Source organism: Etheostoma spectabile, chromosome 10 (genome assembly GCF_008692095.1).
Source record: "Etheostoma spectabile isolate EspeVRDwgs_2016 chromosome 10, UIUC_Espe_1.0, whole genome shotgun sequence".
Classification (NCBI taxonomy): Eukaryota; Metazoa; Chordata; class Actinopteri; order Perciformes; family Percidae; genus Etheostoma; species Etheostoma spectabile.
This window is the reverse complement of record NC_045742.1, coordinates 7,757,292-7,763,351: the sequence shown is the minus strand read 5'-3', so window position 1 is coordinate 7,763,351 and position 6,060 is coordinate 7,757,292.

Below are 6,060 nucleotides of genomic sequence, written 5' to 3'. Positions count from 1 at the left end.
TGATTGGTAGGTGAAATCAATTGACTCAAATATAAAACCGCATGCAAGTTCCCAAATTTATTTATTTTCACTCACGAGTCACGGCCGCATGCTAGAGATCTGGCACGGTGCTGGAATACTTTCAGCCCTGTATCTCTGCATTTTATTGAATGGGAATCAGACCTAACAGGATGGGAGTGTTTCTGTGACTTCTCTTCATCCTGAAGGCTGCTGGAAACGGCTGCAAACTGGCCGGCTTTACCGCTGCTTTTTGTCACAGCCAGTCTGACAGAATAAAACGCTTTTAAAATTGGTCCAGTATTGAGTGAGACTGCAGGGAAGGGTCCTCGCGAATGGCGCTGCAATTTATCCTGATGGGGCAATTGTGCACCCTCATTTTTTGTATTAAAAGTAAGTGTTTTTGCCACTGACAGGCTAAGATCGTTTTTAAGTGTTTGTCAACATTATTGATCTCATAAATTGAACCTTGTGAGATTGGAACCTGGTTAACTCTGTTAAACTCCAGTGTAGTGTAACAACATCACAAGTTAGGATGACAGTGATAGATACAAGTCATGTAGCCTAAATATCTGGTAAAAAAACAAATGTTTAATGATGTCAATACTGTATGGATATTTTATTTTTTAGCTTTTATTGAAGATCTAAAGACTGGAACTACTTTGCATAATGCCCTCAGATTCCCCCCAGCAATAATTAAGTTTGTTTTTTTTGGCATTCATGCTTCAGTAGACAGGTCACAGGGACAAGAGACAGATATATAATACAAATGTGAGATGACAAAGGTTTTCTGGATAAGGTTTTACCCGAAGGAAATTGCATTTAGCTGAAACAACCCAAACAGTATACATTGTCTTTCTCATTCTTTTTATTTCCTTCAACTTTAGATCTGCTAGTGTTTTCCACGGCCGCATATGTGATCAAATGTCCTTATTGCTGGTATGACAGGGCGCACAAAGTTCTGCTTGATTCCTGAATCCTAAATATGATAAAGGAATAAAATAAAGTTGTGTTTTTTGTAGATATATTGGCCTTCATTTATCAACCTAATGTAGAAACCAGCGCAGATATGTGTGCAGCAATCCTGTTACGACAGGCTTCATGTGTGATTCATGAAATGTTCCTATCACACCGATAAGAGCGTAAGAATGGTCGTACATTGATAAATGAAGCGGCTGGAAACTATCGTAATTTAAATATCACGCCCCAATTTATTCTCTGTATTGAGGCCTCGCCCTTGCTATTTACAACATGGCCAGATGTAATCCGGCTAAGAGGTGGAGATTGAAACTCTGACATCTCAGGTTCATTTACACTAACGTGTGCAGGCCAGTATTTGGCAGCCTGAACACTGGTGTTGAAGGCTACAGAAAGTATGCAGAATGAAAATGGATTACCGATGCGGTCAACTGTGTTGCCGTAGTAAATCGGACTACAGCTGAAGTTTATTAAATGTATACATCCTTGACGTATTCTGTTCTCCCAACAGTAATATACTTAAGGTCAGAAAAAAAATTGCTCTTCAACTTATGCTGCCAATAATGAATTATGCTGACTCTGTGTACTGCATTGCTTCCAATACCTCTCTTGCTCCTCTCACCAGAGTGGATAATAGTGTGTAGATTTATTCATTGCACAGTGTGTGAACTTCTTGACTTACCCACACCATATAGAAAAAGAAGAAAGATTCTTTGGTTGCAATTTGTTTTTAAGTGTGTTCATTTCAACTATCCTTTTTATTTAAAAAAAATTTTGTTTCTTTTTTTTCTCCACTCATCATTTAAGACATACTGTACAGCTGTTTTTCAGTACCTAATGTTCCTCATTAAGTCCATATCAAAAAAAGTTTTTCATGTTTTAAAGCACCTTCTGACTGGAATAGCTTACCAGTAAATATTGGCTTCATTTCATTTTTCAGACTGTTTAAACATGCCTTGGCAACTCACTTTCACACTAACTGTACATGCAGACTTTCACAGCCTTCTAATTTTATCTCATTCCTCACTCCTCTTTACTGAACCACTTAATCTCACTGACATTTTACAGTAAACTGACTATATTCTGAATGATCATGTTATGATCTGTTTCTGAATGATCATGTTATGATTTATTACTTATTCTGTTGTAATTGAAGGCTTCTTTTTTATAGTGTGTTTTTTTTTTTTTTTTTTTTTTTTTTGGCTTATCGTGTTTTGCGCAATGTTGTTTGTTTGCATGGTCTCTTGTCCAGGACCCCTTGAAAACGAGATGGTATATCTCAAGGGGTTATTGTACAGGCTTATATTGCAATTTCTTACTGTAGATGTAGGTGTACCTATATTTTAAACACAGAGTAGCAGAGTCTATGCAGTTTTTTATTTTACTCGTGTTTTTTTTCATGAGTCAAAGACAGGCAACCGTGAGCTGTGAGGGAGAGCCAAGTCCTCCGCCCCCCCATGCTGGACCACTACCCCGACCCTGTCTCCCCACAGCAGAGAAGCTGGAAAAACAATCTGAAATATGTTGGACAATGGCAGGAAGAAATCCTTCACTTAAAAAGACAAAGGAAAACCTGAAGAACAAGTGTTGTACATCGTCATGTCTCCTTCGTATAGCCACAGTTGGGCCTGTGCTGAACCCTGCTCTCTGGGCATTGGGTTATCTGGCTCCATCACTTCAATTAAGGCACCCTGTTTTCCTGGTGATGTTGTGCAGAACCCCACAGACTAAAACAATGTTGCAGACTTTTTCTGCCGTGTATAGTAGGGTTCCCACTGCTGATCTGCCTGTCATCAATCCGATAGAGTTGTCCACCGTGGCGTGGGTGGGGTGGGTGGTGGTGGGCGGGCTAAGTGTGCCCTGTTGCTCGGCTCATAGAGGTTTTCTAAAAGAGCCAGATCTGCCATTGTTAAGTGATCAACAGATGACTTTACCTTTTCCCGTTACATGCTGCACAGCAGGTCCACACTGACTCAAACTTGCGTACACAAGTTTCATAAATGAGGGCCATTGTGTGTCATTTAGTACAAATGTCCATAAAGTTTAGCATGACTGAATATTCACCCTAAGACCTTAGCTGGGACTTGCATTTGGGAGCAGGTTGGAGAACATCAGATCATCTGAAATTGGCAGTTTACCATTTGTGAACTGTTACTGTGTGGCCTTGATAAAATTCTTCATGTTTTATTTTAATATCAGTTTAGCTGAAACCCCATCTTGTTTTCACACAGCAACTATGTTGCACTTGATAGACAGCTGTGTTCTAAACATGGATACAAATAATCAAATGCTAACTAAAAGCAGCAGCCTACCACAGTTTAAGTCAGTAAGCTGACAAGAGATGCGCAGCGCCTTGATGTGATTAATTTAATTTCTGCCGATAAGGACTTCTGGGTTCTTCAGATGCAATCAAGATAATCTAGGATTGATGCACCAATTAAGAGGTTCTGAGCAGCCTGTGTAATTAATTACAAAACATTTTTATCTCAAAATGACTGACTTTCCTCATCTGTTTCAGTGTGTAATTTAATTGTTAAATGAAAAGGTAAAACATGAAGTGGGAAATTGGACTTTGCTAAAAAGTGTCTCAACTTAAGTGTCATTTCCAACTCTGTCTTCTCTTTACTCTGATAAAGTGTGAAAGCTGACCGTTCACTGTACACAAACGGCTTGTAAGGTGCATTCACCTTCTTTTTAAAGCAAAATTGTTCTACAGAAAGTGAGACATGGAATTAACCAGACTTGTTAAAACTAGAGCAGTATTCGTCACGCTCCGTGACTTTATAGTAAAGAGCTTTAGGTCCAAAAGGAAATTTCTCATAATGTTATCCTCTTAAACAGGATTAACGCACATTTAGAATCCTATCCCTCTAGGGATTTAAATCTTGGATACACACAGTGGCAGCAAAATGCCTTGTCAGCTTGTAAAGGCACCCTTTATATCGGCACACATAATTAGTGTGCAGCGTATGTGAGCATAATGCGAAAAGGACCAGATGTTTCTGGATTAGGCGGAACACAGTAAAGGTCTGTCAACTCAGTACAAACCAGACAACATATTGGCTTTGATGTTAAAACAAGACAATATATTGGCTTTGATGTTAAACCAATAGTTTGGGCACTGCAAAATTATACTTGCAAAACTGCCGTGCCTGTGCATACTGTTCTATACTGAGTATTAAGACCATTTCTGAACCACTTTAGACGTAGTTTTCAATGAGGCTCCACCACACAACACATGCAATTTGGAAATATATTTGTTTTCTTGTTAAGTTAGATAAGATAGACACCACAGTATATATCATGTGTATGTAAATGTATGTAAATATAAAGCAACAGTCACTTAGCTTAGCATGGCTGGAAATGGTTAGGGGCAAACACCAATACAAGATATCTACTAAAATGTTGAACTCTTCCTTTAACATTAAACATTCCTTAACATTAAACATTCTTTCCGATGTGATTTAATTTTTCAAATTCAATTTGAATAAAATTGTCTCTGCATCAAAATAAATATCGGCGAAAATCTAACTTATACTGTCTGCATTTTCTACGTTAGTCTTGAAAAATAAAAGTAAAAAATTGTCCAAAGCTTTGTACCAGTTGGAGCCAATATAGTGATCATTTATTTACAAAGCTACAATTGGGGGGGGGGGGTTATAACCTGATCTTGCTTGTGTGGATCTATCACGTAAAGCCTTGTAATGTTCTGTCCTCTTGAATTTAGAAAAGGCAAAATCAAGCCAATCACAGGTTGAAGCAAACTTATAAAAGCAGCATGTACCAGGGATATTTCTTTGTACTGTGAAACCAAAGGCAGGTAGCATATTGATTTGACTAGTCCAGTTCAAAACGTGCCTGTTTGGAATGGGCCGGTTGCTTGGCCTGCGGTATTGCTGCTTGTAGTTTTGGAACCATTGTACCCCAAAATGACTTACAGAACCTCAAAACACTTAACATGAAACCACACTGTGTACAGCTGACTTACTGCGGCGAGTCTGAGTGAGACAAAGGAAGACAGTCATTGCCCATTCAGCTCTGAGATGAATAAATTATATCATTCCTCTTATGAAAATGCTCTTAGTGAATTTAACTTGGTCTTTTATTGTGAAGGGTAGACAGCTTTTGTTGTGTGGTCTTTATTCACTTTTTTTAATATCCAATATCCAATGCTGTTCAAACAGCTCCAAATTCCAAACCCCAAGTTCACTGTTAACCCAGGAAGCCAAGTGTAGAGTGAATTAACGGTTCTCGACAATTGAAAGACACACATACATACAGTACATACAAAGATCCTTTATTAATAGTTAGATCTTTCAGCTAACTATATACACACACACACACACACACATGGCAGTTGTCACCATGACATAAATAATGTAGGATAGTATGCTTGTAACAGTTTTACTGTAAAACGAATAAGTAATGGGATAATTAAGCATTCTACTACAGCATGTGTAGGAACATTTCAACATACTGTTAGACAGTCTGCTAATAATTTATACCTCACATCTGGAAACGTTCGCTTTAATGTCTAAACGTCTGTTTTATCAAGTGGATCACTGCTTTGTGTTAATTAAAAATTCAATGGTAGTTTCACTATATGAGATAAATCCATCATAGCAACAGGCAAGTTTAATTCTTGAAAAACAGAGCTCACTATAGATAATTTGGTTACACTTTAGTTGAAGGTATTTACATAAGTGACATGACATTGTCATGAACGTGTCATAAAAATAAACAGTTAAACGTTTGACATAACGCTTCTTTTAGTGTCAGTTGGTTTTGTCATGACAAGTCATGGTTAGGTTTCTATGTGTCATGACTGTGTTGTGACAGTGTCATGTGTTCATGACAGTGTCATGTCAGTCATATGTAGATACTTTCAAGTAAAGTGTTAGCAATATTAAGTGACAGATTTTGACGCTCAATCTCCATACCTCTGTCTAGTCTTCTTTCAACTAAACGTCTTGTCAGATTAAAAGACCAAAGGTCTGATTTTGGATAGAGTGGTTTTAAAAGATAAAGGATCACTTTCTTTAATATGAAATTCAACACTGATTGTGAGTTAGAGTATAATACTGA